This window comes from Bos mutus, chromosome 12, assembly GCF_027580195.1.
Source record: "Bos mutus isolate GX-2022 chromosome 12, NWIPB_WYAK_1.1, whole genome shotgun sequence".
Taxonomy (NCBI): Eukaryota; Metazoa; Chordata; class Mammalia; order Artiodactyla; family Bovidae; genus Bos; species Bos mutus.
In genome coordinates this window covers 72,330,348-72,345,334 of record NC_091628.1, presented here as the reverse complement: position 1 = coordinate 72,345,334, position 14,987 = coordinate 72,330,348, and the positions used below count along the sequence as shown (strand labels likewise).

The 14,987-nt window shown below is 49.0% G+C and overlaps 1 protein-coding gene across 1 annotated transcript in view; it reads right to left on the bottom strand.

Annotated features, from left to right (window-relative positions):
• COL4A1 (collagen type IV alpha 1 chain) overlaps nt 1-14,987 on the bottom strand; it is a 133,504-nt gene that overhangs the window by 62,738 nt on the left and 55,779 nt on the right. The gene's annotated exons all lie outside the window — the stretch shown is intronic.

Here is a 14,987-nt window from a genome sequence, read left to right as displayed (position 1 = left end):
AGAACCTGCCGGCAACACTGCACCTTCACCAGCACGAGTGCCTCTTCAGTGTTTAAAAGTCCCCTGTTCTCGTGCTCACTCGCCTTTATCAAAATCCTATGTCCTAACTTACAGACTGTGGGGGAGGAGGGAGCCTGAAGGAACACAATTGTTGCAAACAAAATAACAACGGGAGGTCAGAAGCTTTTGGAGTTTAGACAAGGAAAAATGCATCACTTTTCTCAAAAAGACACTTACCCTGAGGCTTAAAGACAGGCACTGTATGTCATCACCAAATTTTAGGAATACCAATTAGTACACAATGTCTAAACAGTCCTTGGAGGGTTTTCTTGTTACCAGCACTAAGGATGTTATTAAGTTGAACTTGAAAATGAATGTGGGTGTGTGACAAGGTTCTGGAAGTGCGTGCATCCTGAACAGAATTAGGGCACATAAAAGTCAGGAAATGCCACAATCTAGGTCAGGGAGGGCTTTTTTTAAAGTCTGTGCTAACAGTAAATATGAAGAATGCAAAAGGACTATTCTGACAATAACAATCATCATTACTAACACAAAAGGCACGCAAGGTGTTCTTTAGGTTTAACCTTTAGAGGGACTGCCAATTGGCAATGAAGAAAATGTTTTCTTAAAAAAACGTTCAATGCATTTATCTATTAAAGCTGGGTTTTAGAGGTACCCTACCAGGGGCATTCCCTGGGCCCCCACACCCGGCACAGAGAGCACACAGTAGGTGCTCGCTAAATATTTTCATGAGTGAGTAAGGAAACAAAATGTTTAAGGTTCCAAAGAAGTAATACAAACCAACCCAGAGAGCGCAGGTTTAGGGATTCCATGTCTGACCTGACCACAAAATAGGCGCCTCTGCCCTGGGTGAGTGAGCGGAGCTTTGGGGAGCCCTATTCTGCAGTCTCATGCTTAACTGATGATGCCGTGTGACGAGGAAGAACTCCGACTTAGGAAGCAAAAGATTTCAGTCCTGGCTGGAGCATCGATCACATGGACTCCCTGAAAACCCGTGTCGCCCTCTTAAGATAGGACCCTGCCTCTGCCCCTTTCCCATGGGATCTCATAAGAGTCAGATTTGGTTTGATGGAGTTTTCAGAGTGACCCTGCATTGCCTCAAACACTGAACAAATGTTTACAAATCAGGCCCTCCTGACAGTGGTCCATTTAAACACATCCCTTTTGCTTCTGTCTTTAAGCTTCCATGTCTGTGAGGTCCACGGCGTTTCCTATACGGCCACAAAGTATTTTAAAAGAGAATGAAAATGCAGTGTCGGTCTCTTTTTTGATGCTATCGGTCATGACCCAAGAATTATCTCATTCTTGTTTTTGTGGCTAAATTTAACGTAGGAAACTCAGCATTTCTTGAGTATTTAGCAAAACATGACAGGTGTGGGAAATTCCTCCCTTATCTTATGCACAGGGTTTCTCGGTTTTTCCTTAATGAGCATGTTTGCTAGTAATTCCTTTCAAGGCCAGGGCATCGTATTTACTCTCTGGTGTCAGCCTGAGTCTTTCTGAGGCCAGCACGTCACCAGCTCATCCCACTGAGATGACGGAGGCCCCAGGACCCTCCTCTTCTGTGTATTCCGTGAGGACCTGAGGAACACGTATTCAGATGCCTCAAATGATTTCCTTTCCCTCCAACCAAGCTCCCTGACTGTTATCACATGGCTAATAACACTCGCCCCAACATGCTGCAATAATGTCAAGACTTCATTAATCAAGATCAGAACAGGGCCAAGGAGGTTAAGACATGACGAATCAATTCCGCATGTAATGCAACACAGCACGGGCCAGGCTTGGGTTTCACAAAACCGATTAGCGCAGCCTCCTCAATGAGAAAGAACCGTGCTGAGATCATCCTAATTAATAACCGAATTTTAACCTGTTTTCAGTAAAGACCATGGTATGTTTTAAAACATATGGTGCCTTCAGGAAAGAAATGGAGCATGATGTTGAAGGCAATTTTTTGGTCAAGAATGATTTTATAACTGAATAGTTAGGAAAAGTATCGTTGTTGTCATTTAGTTGCTAAGTCGTGTCCAACTGTTTTGGGACCCCATGGACTGTAGCCCACCAGGCTCTTCTGTCCGTGGGATTTCCCAGGCAAGACTAATGGAGTGGGTTGCCATTTCCTTCTCCAGAGGATCTTCCCAACCCAGGGATCGAACTCACGTCTCCTGCATTGGCAGGGGGGTTCTACACCACCACTGAGCTACCAGGGAAGCCCCAGAAAAAGCATACGATTGCACAATCAATCCCAAATAAGGGTGCATAAATTAACACAACAAATAGCTCCTTCTTAAATACTTACAAAGAGCCTTCACTTTAATGTGTTCACAAAATCAGCAGTGTGTTTTCAAAAGATAACGTGGGCACACGTTTTTACCCAGGGGCATGGTCAAATTATTAAAAAATTTAAACGAGCAGTTATCTTATTTAATGCTATTTTACCATGTCTATTTTTCAGAGGCGTTTAAGGTTCAATTTATATGACAGTTTCCTGTTTTGTTAATTCTAAGATACTTAATGCCAACAGATTAAAACATTACACTCTTTGGCTAGGAGCTAAATTGCTGAAACAGGCAAATCACATTATAGTCTGTAAATTAGGAGATATTAATGTTCTCATAAAAAAAACAGAGAACAGATTATAGAGTATTAAAACTGTGTGACATTTTCCCATGTATCCTGCATTTAAATTTAACAAATCAACTTGAAGACAGATGACCCAGTGGATAAGTGTGTTAGAGAAAGACAGACAGGATGGAAGGAGGGGGAAGGGGGTGCTTGAAGGTCAGACCCAACCGCTGGCCATGCTCCTTCACATTCTGCAGGGGGTCTGTGTCATCCAGCAGAACCACAGGGGCAATTTCTCTTTGGCCACAGGAGGCTGATCAGTCAAGCACCCTGAGGTGGCCTTCCCTTCTCTCTCCTACTCCAGATATGAAATTGCCAACTTTGTAAAAACTCCTAGGCTCCCACAAGAATTCCAAGCCAGGGGGAGCCCCGCAGACATCCCAAGAGGACAAACAGGCTTCCAAACTCAACGATTCTCTGCGGGGAGGACCAGCACCTACAGGGAGAGATGGCTGAGAAGCAACCAGCTCACAGCTACTTGATGTTCCACGCCAACGGACCGCAGCTGACCACCTGGGTGCAGAATCTCAGAGGAACAAATATGACAGGGACAGGGAGCTGGCCCTACCCCAGGGGCTCATGAAGAGCCTTGTGGAGCGCGCCCAGCCTCCCGGCTCCCTCCCTCTGCCCCAGAAGCAGAGCCTAGCCTGGCGACCTCAGGCTCCGGGCGCACCGTTGGGGTCACCCACGGGGAAGGGGTCTGGAAAGCGGGACGAGGTGGGACAAGGTGGGACGAGGGGACAGACACCGCTCCCTGCGGCCACACACTCACAGCTAACACCGTGCAAGTGTCCTGAGACTTTTAAAAACAGAAAAAAGGGAGGGGAAGACCCAGGGGACTCAAGAACTGCTACCTTTCACATCAGCAGGCTGGAGAAGTGAATGAGGAAGGCGCGGGAGCCAAATGCCATGAATCACATTCCTGCCCTCTCCGCATACATCACTGAGAAAGCATTCGAGGCTGAGGACATGTCTGCCTGAAAAGTGCCAGCCCGTTAAGGCCTGACCTTCCGCGCGCAGATCAAGGGAGCCTCTGACCTTGACTGCATACCAGCAAGGCCCAGTGGTGCTCTGACTGCATACCGCGGCTCCTTCTGGTAAATTACGCTTTAGAAAGGGCAGCATGGCAAAGCTCTACGAACCCCTGGCCTCTACAGGGCAGCCCTGAAATCAGAGACAGTAGATGCGCGGATTCTGAAAGTTTAAGAGCTCCGAGTCCACCTTCTCCCTGTTGGAGATTTAGATCAAAATGCCAAGACTCCTTTTCAGGTTGAAAAACCCATCCCAATCACAAGGACCCAGATGAACACAGCTGCCATGAGCCAGATCCTTAGAGGGCCAGCCCGTGAGAGGCAGGTCCGGCATCGGAGAAGCTGCTCGGGACACACCCCGCCCCACAAAAGGCTGGGCTCCCTGGGACCCTCTCTGAATCCACACTGCTCTGGGTGCCCCCCACCGACCGCTTCAGAGAGCATGGCTGCCTCTTCTCTTCAAGTTGTCTGGGCCCCCACCCCACCGGCTCTAACGTCACCCTCCTGACTTGGTCCCCTGGAGTCCCCATCACATCCCGGAAGAGTCTTGGGCAGCGACATCCAACATTGCCCATGAAGAAAGAGGAAAAGACCCCCGGCTAGAAGCCCAACTGGACCACAGGGGACAGAGGGGTTGGGGGTTGGGGTGGGGGAGGGATCTAGGCAACAAGGGTGTGTGCACATGTGTACACGCCTGTGTGGGGTGTGTGTGCATGGAAGCAGGGGAGATTCGGGGGGGAAGGCAGGCCCCAGAGACGTGCAGCAGGGACGCAGCACGGAAGAACAGGTGCGCCCGTGCAGATGCTCAGCCTGGGGGGCACGTGGCCTGGGGGCGGGGCAGATGGGCAGAGCTCCAGAGAAGGACAGAGGAGAGCCATGTGGCCCGCATGGGGAGGCGGGTGAATGCCAGGAGCCAAGGTGGAGGGCACCGGAGCATCTTCAGAGCCCTGGGGGTAGGGACGCGGCCCCCAAGACCTCAGCCCCAGCGCCCACCCCCAAAGCCCGGATCCACGGGGCCCTGGAAAACTGAGGCATCAGTGGGGACCCGCATCCAGCGTCTTTAAAACAGAGTATCGCTCTGCTCATGATCCCAGATGTTCTTCCGAAAGTTACTGTTAGCTTTTCTGGAAGTTTTCCTCCAGCCGTAGATCACGTCTGCCCCAGCAGGCAGGGCGTTCCACGAGCTGTCAAGTCAGGGCCTCCTACAAGAACGGGGCATCCAGCAGCCAGAGCGGGGAGGAGCCCGGGAGCCGGGCCACCTTCCGAGACGGGGGGTCGCGGCCTCCCGGGCACACCCAGGGCCCAGCCTGTGTGGTCCAGAGTCAGACGAGGTACTAGAGCCTCCGTACTTGGACTGAGACAGCAAACCGCGGGGGTGCCGGCTCCCGCCTGGGGAGGGACAGGGCCCAAGGCTCGCCACCCAGGGCAGCCATGGGGGGAGGATTTGAACAGCAACACCCGTGAGGAGCAGGTGGACGTCTGATGGAGCAGAGACCGTGTCACTCCCGGGCCTCCCGGGTCCAGAGACAGATGGTCTGCAAACAAGGTTCAGCCACGTACCTCCCGCCCTCGCGTGTGAGACGCAGAGCAGCTGGGAGAGGCCCTGCTTAGAAAAGAGAGATGACCAAGGGCCCATCCCACCCTGTAAAGACATAAGGTTTCGACAAGGAAGTGAGAAGTCTCGAGGAGCAGGACACAGCTATCCACGGCCTTTCCCATAGTGCCCGATCTTCCACCACAAGTCAGGGCAAACGTGATTATAAAAACAGGCGATCAAGACGGGAGCCCCGCTCACGTGTCCTGAGCCTGGGAGCTGCACTCCACTGTTGGCTGCTGGGAAGCTCAGAGTCCCCGTCCCTGACCAGTTCGGCTCCAGCCCCCACGGGCTCACCCTGGTGGCTCTGCTTTCTCTGCCCCCTCGGGGCTCACAGCAGAGCGCTCAGGGCAGGGTGACTGCTGCCGCTGCCTGTCCCTGGGGCTGGCACGTCGGTAAGGACGGGTGCCAGCCACCCTCTAGATCCATCAGCTTGCAGCCACTGATGGGCAGAACCTCAACAAGACTCCTGGAATGGAGGGGGGCGGGGGACAGGAGACGCAGGCAGCTCACTGCATCCACCGTGGACGGACTGAGCTCCTTTACTACCTCGAGAAAACCATTTCCCAGTCAAGTGTTTATCCAGATACTACAGGCCTCAGAGCTCACACCAACCAACCGAGAGCCAGGGCTTTCTCACCTGTGATCAGTGAACCAACGCAGGACGTCAGCTGCCACAATGAACACCCACTCACGAGAAAAAAAAAACTGTGCACAAATCCTCAAGCTCTAACAAAGACAAGTGGGAGAGAATCCCATCTCTCATTCGTCACTAGGAGTGTCTTCCCGCTCGTCGTAGGTTGGTCTACAGAGCACAACCGTATTCAGATGAAGGCGACCCGAGAGGGACTTCAAACCGGGAAGGTTGTGCGGATGGCATTTCAGGGAGGAGGTGAGAACTGAGAGCTGATTTCCGAGTGGAGAGACCCAGAGTCAGCTGGACTCGGGGCCAGATAAGCATGATGCTTTTTCAAAGCCACGTGGCTGTGGAGGCAGGCCACGCCACCCATGCACAGAGCGTGCACGGGAGACGTTCACATCTCTACGGGGCTTGTTGAAGGGAAAATAGGACCCTGTGGCGCCCGGTCCCCAGGGCCATCTGGCCCCCTTGTTTCCTCTAAGTCCTCCTTCGTTTAGTCATGCATTGCATCAAGCCACCCCAGGAGGATGGGGCTCTGCAAAGCCGTTTCTGGGTGCGGTTCTCCAAGCCCAGGCAGCAGTCATCCCATGTTTTGTGCCAGACGGAACCGCATTTCACTGGCTTGTGACCTTCCACCAGCAAACAGGAGGAAAATCCACGGCACGGCTGTGGTTCATCAGAGTCGATGCTGACTCTTTGATCTTGAATTAAAACGTGCAGTATTTTGCTCCTTCTAGAAGAAAGCTAAGTTCCTGCCGACCACTGTTTGGTCAGGATCCTGTTTACGAAAAAATAAGGTTTTCTACTAAGAGTCAAGACGAGGACGGTCAGGGCCGGGCACCGCTGATGACGGCATCCACTCACACGAGCAGTTCTGGGCTTTAAAGGACATGAGATTCCACTCAAGACCTTTAATTTTGAAATTAAAAGACGCTTACTCCTTGGAAGGAAAGTTATGACCAACCTAGATAGCATATTCAAAAGCAGAGACATTACTTTGCCAACAAAGGTTCATCTAGTCAAGACTATGGTTTTTCCAGTGGTCATGTATGGATGTGAGAGTTGGACTGTGAAGAAGGCTGAGCGCCGAAGAATTGATGCTTTTGAACTGTGGTGTTGGAGAAGACTCTTAAGAGTCCCCTGGACTGCAAGGAGGTCCAACCAGTCCATTCTGAAGGAGATCAGCCCTGGGATTTCTTTGGAAGGAATGATGCTAAAGCAGAAACTCCAGTACTTTGGCCACCTCATGCAAAGAGTTGACTCATTGGAAAAGACTCTGATGCTGGGAGGGATGGGGGCAGGAGGAGAAGGGGATGACAGAGGATGAGATGGCTGGATGGCATCACTGACTCGATGGACGTGAGTCTGGGTGAACTCCAGGAGTTGGTGATGGACAGGGAGGCCTGGCGTGCTGTGATTCATGGGGTCGAAAAGAGTCGGACACGACTGAGCAACTGATCTGATCTGATTCCATCTCAACGTGGAACGAAGATCAACTCACTCTTTTGTGAAGCTGCACTGGATGAGGTCATTCCAAGTACAGTCACAGATCCATAAAGGTAGAAGTTTTATGATTAAAATCTATCTCCAGTGTAACAGGTCTCAGAAGCAGAGGGCGAAGGGGCAGACTTTATGTAATGGAGAGAAACAGGACAGATGAAGTGGATGCTGGGGGAGGTGTGGCTCATGGTCCCCTCCGTGGTGCCCAAGAGGGACATTCCAGCAACATCCGTGCACAGGGAGATGTGTGCGTGAAGGATAAAAGAAAACCATTAGGCATGGATCTGCTCTTAATGGCTTCCCCACGGCATATGGTTGATACTTCATTCTTGATTCAGGCATAGTTTTTTAAAATCCACCCCCCGCCCTTTTTTTAACAAAGAACTATCAAGAAGACAAAAGTAGGTGAATGTGGAAACCCACACTGATTCTCACGATGACTCTGCCAGATGATGATTCATGTCCAGTATGTGGAAATAGGAAATAGGAGACATCTGGAAAACATCTTGGACTGCAAGACACCAGGGAAAACATGGAAAAGGAAAGAGTCTGCATTAACCCATCTACCCAGCACACAGGAAGAGAAGTGAGCCGTCAGAGCCCGGGGCGGACACCTTGACCCCAAGGCGATTAAAGTGGGCACTTAGGGTGTTGAAATCCATCTTGTGGCAGAAATAAAGCGATTGTGCTCATACGTTCCCCTTTAAAAATACCTCAAATAAGGTAAGTTGACTTGGGGGGGAGAAGAGTTTGGACACTGCTTGTAACTACATGGGTGTCAGGAAAAGCCGTTAACAGAAAAAGCCTACAGAGGCGCTTGCGACGTAAGGAGGGTGAGTAACAGGAGAGTTGGTTCCCCTAATGAGTCTGGAGATGGATGATAAAGTCACAGTGTTGACTAGAAACTGGACGGCTGTTCCAGACAGACCTCCCAAGTGAGAACGTCTCATTTTTCCTCCACCAAGACCATCCAAAAGCTACCAACGGGCTTCCCAACAATGTTGCTGTGGTTCCGCAAACATCTGACGTCTCTCTGATTCAGGTGCTGGGAGAGCTGCTGTCTTGATAGCACGGTCCTTCTCGTGAACTGACAAGTGCTCAGCTTGCCTGCGTCTTCAGGTTTGAGAATCCAGCCCCCAAATGCACCAGTGAGCAAGCTCATCGCCATATTTACCCCAACTTCAAAATTCAGCTACTGCTAAGATGATGTACATACATGACATTTTAAATGTCCCAAGTGATTTTTAGGTACCGTACCTTTCCCTTGATCCTTTCAGCAAGACTGGGAAATTGTAGGTCGAACGTCATTTCCCTTTTTCTCAGGAGAATCTGGTCAAATGACTTGGTGGAACACACACGAGAACCTAGGCTCTTAGCCTACCAAGCATCCTTTCGTAACGGCTGCTCCTTGATTTGGGAAACAGAGCGGTCTGTAACCAAGTGAGTTTGGAAAACTGCAAGGGATAAGCCACCCCTGAAGGTTCCAAAGCTGTAACGAAGGGTTCTGAGATGTCCTGGGCTGCAGCTCGTGCCCCAGACTTATCTGTCCCCCTAGTGACAGCGGAGGACCCCTTCGTATTCCATTCCAGAGGCCACAGCAAGAGCGTCCTCCAGGTGGACTGAGGACCACGTCTGGGGAAAGGCTGAACTGGCCGCCACTGCCCTTTGGGAAATGCTCAAAGCATCTATAAAAACAGAGGTTTCCAACCAGTCTCACAAACAACACAAGTAATTACAAATACACTAAACAAACCTTAATTTTATTAAGTAAATCTCCTATGTTACAGTGAGTTGTGCTCTTTTGGCATTTATACTTCACGTCTTAGAAGCGAGAAAATGAAATTTCTTTTTGATCTAATATACTAGATTTTGAAATCCTCACTAATTCAAATGTGGTATGGTGCCTCCCACAGAGTTAGTGCTTAATTAATAAATTAGTGTTTTTATTAATAATTCATTGAGCCCAGATCAGTTAATTTACCCAAAGTTCCAAAGAGTTTACACAAAAATATTCATTTTTATTTACTTAAGTAAAAAATAAAATATCTGGGAAGAAACATGATGCCTTTAATATTTGGAACAGTGGTTAAATTTCATTTATGGGAAAGAAATTTTCTATGTTCTAATAAAAATTAATAGAAAGATAAGCTTATTTTTCAATAATCTTTGAGGTCTCAAATCTATGCTACAGAGATACTAAGAATAATAAGAAATGAAAAGAGAATAACCAATTGATATATAAAGCATAACATACAAAGCAGTGTCTTCAATTCCCATGTATGAAGTAAAAGAAAGATTGACGAAAATAAAGATACATAATAAAATTTAAAAAAAAACCTTAATGATATAGAAAAAAAAAGAAAATAAAGATACATATAAATTGAAGACTAATGAATTCTCAAAAAATGGCAATGAAATATAGTCCTTGTCTCAGAAAGGGAATTTACCAAAGATTTAATGACAACTAGGAAAGTCTCCTATGTTTGCGATCTTGGGGTAAGAACGATCCTTTATATTAAATGTTAACATTGGCTCCTAACGCCTTTTTGGAGAAGGCGATGGCGACCTGTGGCAGTGAGCAAGAACCCTGGGGCGGGCTGCCACGTCCCCCTCCAGGGTGCCTTCCCGACCCAGGGATCAAACCCGTGGCCCCAGCACTGGCAGGCAGATTCTTCACCACTGAGCCACCAGGGAAGCCCTGAGGTACGGTTAGATTTACAGAATTCTTTACACATACTTTCTCTTATTCAGTGTGTCCTTGAGGAAAAGACACTCAGGATACTTGCTGTGTCTCCAAGAGTAACCTTCGAGAAAGGCCTGCCGACTGATTCATCCCTGGTCTACGGCAAGGAGCTGGCAGGGAGGAAAGGCAAGACGCACCTTCCCAGGTGCAGGCAGGGCTGACCATCGGGGCCACGACCCCCATCTCTGTGTCCAGAACGCATGAGAACTAGGGCCAGATTCACCTCTTGGGAGACCAAGGCGTCATGCCCGGCTTGTAACAAAGATGACTCCTTGTAAACCAGAGTGACGAATTTCCTAGAGGGCAAAGAATATGCCAGGATTTCCTGCAGGAAGGGGCCAGGGAGGCCCCATCCTCACCATGTAGGGACAATGGCATCTCCTGACTCAGGGTTAAGAGGCTCACTTTGCTGCCCTCGCCTCTAGGTTTTATTCTGAATGCTGTGTGGAATAGACACCCCCCCGAAGGTGATGCGATCCTGGCTTCTCGGGCTGGACTGCACCTAACCTGCCTCAGATTGGGGTGGGGCTCAGACTTGGGCAGACAAGGTGGCTCCCTGTGGTTATTTGTCTATGAACAGGACCCGGGAGATCTGCCCACGGCCCCAGATCACCAGGTCCATTTCTCTGTGGTCCTCAGCAGTCTGCTTCATCACCACCCATTTACAGAGAGGCTTCAGAAGGTCTGCTTTCCTTGGCAGGTGGCCAGTGGAGCAGCATACAGACCACGGACCCAGTCTTAGAGCAACAGGATCGTGGTCAAGACTCCAGAATATTCTGAACCACGAGGTCCTCTTGTTGGGTCCTCGCAGGTCAGGATCGTCTTACCTTGAAGAATGGAAACTGATCCATGCTCTGATTAGCACTTGAATCCTATCGCCTGCATCCTACTCCCTAGAAGACACTAGGCTAGCTCAGGGGCTTTCCGTTCAGGCTGAGTTTGCACAAAGGTCCGTCTAGTCAAGGCTATGGTTTTCCCGGTAGTCAGGTATGGATGTGAGAGTTGGACTGTGAAGAAAGCTGAGCTCTGAAGAATTGATGCTTTTGAACTGTGGTGTTGGAGAAGACTCTTGAGAGTCCCCTGGACAGCAAGGAGACCCAACCAGTCCACCCTCAAGGAAATCAGTCCTGACTATTCAGAAGGACTGATGCTGAAGCTGAAGCTCCAATACTTTGGCCACCTGATGAGAAGAACTGACTCATTGGAAAAGACCCTGATGCTGGGAAAGATTGAAGGCGGGAGGAGAAGGGGACAACAGAGGATGAGATGGTTGGATGGTATCACCGACTCAATGGACATGAGTTTGAGCAAGCTCCTGGAGTTGGTGATGGACAGGGAGGCCTGGCATGCTGCAGTCCATGGGGTCGCAAAGAGTCAGACACGACTGAGCGATTGAACCGAACTGGGCTCCCTCCCCACGTTGCTGGCGAGGACCTGGGTACCAGCAGGTTAAAGTGTCCTGAGAAGCTGTGAGATGACCACCCTGTTCTCATCACTCCTCAGAAATATGACACTTCTGCCTAATTAAGACTCTCTGTGCTCCCCAAGACTGTGGCCTGGGGAAGTCCCTGTCAATGTCCCTCTATTAGGAGCCATCCATCCTTTGCCAAGGTCATGTTCATCAGCAGGCCATGGGGGCTACTTTCTCTGATCAGTGCAGTTCAAGTCTGCACGTGACTTGAGGCAGACGCATGACAGAGGACCCTGCTCATGTCCCGGTGAGTCTGGAGCATCAGTGAGGCCACAACACGCCTGAATCCTGCTTCATCCCGGAAGCCGTCCCTTTATTCACGGTCCTAGGCTGCTGGGATCACTCCCTTCTCAGGACAACGAGAGTATTTGTTTTCTCTGCTGTTTCTCCTGCAATGTGATCACTTACTCTTAAATTGTTATTCATTTCACATGTATATCTCCCACCTCTCTAGTTAACTTGAGGCTTCCAGTTTGGGACTCTGCAGGATAGGATGATAGCTTTACATAAATGTTGGCTCCTCTGGCTAAAACATTTGTAAGACTTCTTGTGCAAACTCTGTTCTTTTTGCAAAATAGAAATAGTTAACTTCCAAGACCAAGGGAGTCACTCCTGGGACAATGTTGCCTCTTCCAATACCTCGAATAGTTGAGAAAATCAGGTTATGGAGCAAAAGAAGAGCTTAGCTTTTGGCTTGTACTGAGGAGGCAAGCATTCAAAACCCTAATCAGTTTAAGGAGATAAAATTCCCACACTGCGGAGGCCTCTGGAAAGACACAAAGTCACCGTGTACTAACCCAGATTAATTACCCAGAGAAAACATCTGGGCGCCGGGAAAACAAACAAGTCAGCAAAGACTGAAATCTGTGACAAGCTCATGAATCTAAGCGCCAAGGTCGGAACAAGCTCCCTAGCACTACACTGATACCTGTGAGATTAGGGAACAGTGACCTAAGGCATCAATATCTGTTGATGAAATCTGGAGGATATCAGACATTCTGTCAAGGAATCTCATCTCCATGGAACTCAGGACTTTGCCAAAAGAGATTTTGGTGATTTACACCGGACATATTCCAATTTCCATTGGTGGATTCTCAATAACCAATATGTTCAAGAGTCCCTCAAGGGGGCATGTCTCCGAAACAATGAGCTGACGCTCCGTCCCATTTAGGTCACGTTTACTCCCCCCGATAATGTGACGTTTTTCATCCTATTTTCAAAAACACCTCCAAAGTCCTTTAACTTGTAGACACTGGAGAACAGCAACACAACCCCTATGAGAACTGAAAACACGCGTTGGTAGCTCAAAAGCAGGTCTGTGGGTTGAAGCGCTCGAGGCAAATTCTGTGATGCTCAACCTTTGTTCATTTTGCATTTACACCCGATCCGCACAGATAGGCGCGGCTGAGAACAGCGGTGGGAGATGAGGAAGACCAATTTCTCTTGCTGACGTGCCAGCCAAGAATACATTTCTTTGTTATCTGACCTTCGGATGAGAGAAATGGAACCAGATCTGAAGGTCCGGCTCAGGCAGGCTCTGGGTGTTTCCCATCGTTAAACTGATTATTTGAACATCACGTCCGAGACAATAAGTGGCAGTTTAAAATTTCCTCTTTCAGTGGGAGGAAGGCCCTCTTCCCGGCTCATGCTATGTGAACCACGGGACCTGAAATATTTATACTCAAGGGGAGAAAAGACAGGCTCCGCTTTCTGTTTAAAGGATATAATCCTAAATCAGTTAGCTGTTCCCCTAAATCTCAAGAGGCCGTCTGAATCCATTCAATCCTTACAGCCTTTTAAAACACAAATTCAGGATGGTTTAACCCACTGCTTGCCAGTATTTTATTTAAGCAGACTTTATTGAATCATAATAATAAGGTATAAAACCCAAAGTGGACGGTGGAGGAGCCTGTTGAAGGACCATGCGCAGACCAGGAAGGATCATGGCGACCCTGTGACCTTCCCACCTTGACCTTGCCATGCCTGAGTGGAAGGCAGGCCTACGGAGTGTGTTCCTGGGCCCGGAGACGCACAGACCGGGCCTCCACTGATGCACTGGCCAAAGCAAAGGCTTCCATGTGCTCGGGTTTGAAAAGAAACACCCACAGCCCCTTTCCTCATTGGGGTGGGTGTCAGACACCCCGAGACGTGACCTGCCTTCTCTGAAGGTGCTTTCACCAGCTCTGAACTGACGAGGGCCAGGCCCCTGTCAAGTCAGGAAGAAGTCGGCCAAACATATTTGGAAAGCTGCACCTGGATGAATCTACTTCCTTATATATAATGAATATAAAGACTCTATTTCCTCATATTAAGGGGGAGATCTGGGGCTAAAAGTAAAATGAATCAGGCTAGAAAAGTAAGACCGGAATAGTGTCTGAAAAGTACCAGAGCCTGAGTGAATGCCGCCAGGGGGTGCAGTCGATGGTGGAGAATGAGACCAAGAAAGCGGGTGGAAAAGACACGTTTTCTTTATAAGCAAGAAACACCAACTCTCCCTCCCCTCCCCCAATTCTGATGCTCTAAGTTATAAGAAAACCATAGTGATGTTGATAAGTCTCCAGTTCCTATTTGTTGAAAGTTCCACTTTGTATAGTTTGAAGGATTTCTTTGTTAGTTCAGCATGCTTACAATTCAAGTTAGACACACACACAAAAAGAGTCTTTGTGACACGAACATCTTGCCGTTACTCTCGAGGATGCAATCTGGAACTAGCTAGAGACACTTCCCGAGTAAGAAAACAGCACGAGAAGAGGGATTACAGAGGATAAAGCGGGTGCTGAGTGTGGATGCTGGAGGACAGGAAAATGCTTCCACAGACTTCACTGATTCAAAGCCTGCCCAGGTGATAGCGGTGGCACCAACCGTCTACAGACTTTAAAAAGGGTGATGTTGGTACGTCAGCAAACAGCTGAAAAGAAACGGAACAATTTTCTGTAAAGTAGAACCTGCTGGATTTCAGAAGTGTGAGTCTGTGATTCAGGGAGCCCTGGCAGACCAGAAGGGATGGCTTGCCTGAACAATACCCCCAGCTCCCAGAAAGTGGGAAGAGGACCAGGGGTCTCCGCCTCCCTTCCGCGTGGCCCCAGCTGCTGTGGCCCAGCGGCCAGGTTTTCCCATGACCCCACCCCGTTTCCATGGTGACCCCACACAGAGCCAGGATATTGCCCTGTCCTGGGGTGAAAACCCTCTCTCCAAACAACTGAAATGCACAGACCCAACCTGCCTTCAGGAGAAAATGATCTTCATACAGATCTGCGATTCTTCAAGTGAGAGAGAGGGCAGAGTACTGCTTAGAAAAAAAAATTATAATTGTACATTTGGGAAATGACAAATAGTTACTGTTTCTGTAAATAAATCTAGAC